Here is a 1,825-nt window from a genome sequence, read left to right as displayed (position 1 = left end):
CTTCATACCAACAATCTCCGTGGGATCGACCCACTCGCGTAAGGTTTATTACTTGGACGACCCAGTGCACTTGCTGGTTAGTTGTGTGAAGTTGTGATAAATAGTTGAGATTGTAATTGAGCGTACCATGTTGATGGCGCCATTGATGATCACAATTTTGTGTACCAAGTTTTTGGCGCCGTTGCCGGGGATTGTTTGCGTTGGACAACTGACGGTTCATCCTGTTGCTTAGATTAGGTATTTTTTTTCTTCAGAGTTCTTAAGAATGAATTCTAGTGTTTCAAGGTGATGTTCTTATCATCACCAAAGCTGATTGATTCTCATCAATTTAGCTCTTGAATGCAATGTCTTGCTGAAGCTTGGCTAGCCATATCTAATTCCTTTAGACTGAAGCTTTAGACTGACATTGCATGATTCCTGGAATTCTCATTAAGAATTTTGATATCTTTATTTTCTTTTCCACTTAATTTTCGAAAAAATCCAAAAAAAATTACAAAATCATAAAAACCAAAAATATCCTCATGTTTCTTGTTGAGTCTAGTGTCTCATTTTAAGTTTGGTGTCAATTGCATGTTTCTATTCTTGTTGCATTCATGCATGTGTCTTCATTGATCTTCAAGTTATTCTTGATGATTTCCTTGCTTTGATCTTTAAATTATCTTGACTTGAGTGTTTTGATTCTCATATGCATTCTCATTTGTTAGTGTCAATAGTATACAAACTGCTAAGTTTGGTGTCTTGCATGCACTGTTATTTGATTTTAGTTACATTTTGATTATTAAAAATCCAAAAATTTTTTAATTTGTGTCTTTTCAAGTCAAAAATATAGAGAATTGAAGATTCAGAACATACAGCAGAGGAATTACACAGAAAAAGGCTGGGCGTTCAAAATGCCCAGTGAAGAAGGAAAACTGGCGTTTAAACGCCAGCCAGGGTGCCTAGTTGGGCGTTTAACGCCCAAAAGGGTAGTGTTTTGGGCGTTAAACGCCAAAATGGATACCATTCTGGGCGTTTAACGCCAGGATGGCACAAGAGGGAAGATTTTATTTTTAATGCAGATTTTTTTCAAGTTTTCAAAATTTTTTCAAAATCAAATCTTTTTCAAATCAAATCTTTTCAATCAAATTCAATTTCCTTCCATTTTCAAAAATACTTGCTATCAATTAATGATTTGATTCAACATTTCAAGTATGTTGCCTTTTCTGTTGAGAAAGGTTTAATGTTTGAATCATATCTTTTCTTGTTAGCCAAGTCATTAATTTTTAAAATCAAATCTTTTTAAATTGTTTTTCAAATCATATCTTCTCAACCATATCTTTTTAAAACTATATCTTTTTAATCATATATTTTTCTCACATCTTTTTCAAAATAGTTTTCAATCATACCTTTTTGATTTCTAATTTCAAAATCTTTTTCAAAAATCACTTGATTTCTTTTCCACTCTTGGTTTTTGAAAATCTATTAGTGTTTTTCAAAATGTTTTTTAAAATCTTTTACTTAATTTTCGAAAATTTCTTCCCCTCTTCTCACATCCTTCTATTTATGGACTAACATGTACAATTCGAACTCTATCTTTCTAAGTTCGAATTCTTCTACCTCTTCCTTCTATCTTTCTTTTCCTCTGACACCTCAAGGAATCTTTATACGGTGACATAGAGGATTCCATATTCTGTTGTTCTCTTCTCTTTCATATGAGCAGGAACAAAGACAAAAGCATTCTTGTTGAGGCTGACCCTGAACCTGAAAGGACCTTGAAGCGAAAGATAAGAGAAGCTAAGGCACAACTCTCTGTAGAGGACCTAACAGAAATCTTCAAAGAAGAAGA

This window comes from Arachis duranensis, chromosome 3 (assembly GCF_000817695.3).
Source record: "Arachis duranensis cultivar V14167 chromosome 3, aradu.V14167.gnm2.J7QH, whole genome shotgun sequence".
Classification (NCBI taxonomy): Eukaryota; Viridiplantae; Streptophyta; class Magnoliopsida; order Fabales; family Fabaceae; genus Arachis; species Arachis duranensis.
The sequence above is the reverse complement of the archived record's forward strand: the minus strand, read 5'-3'. Positions refer to the sequence as shown.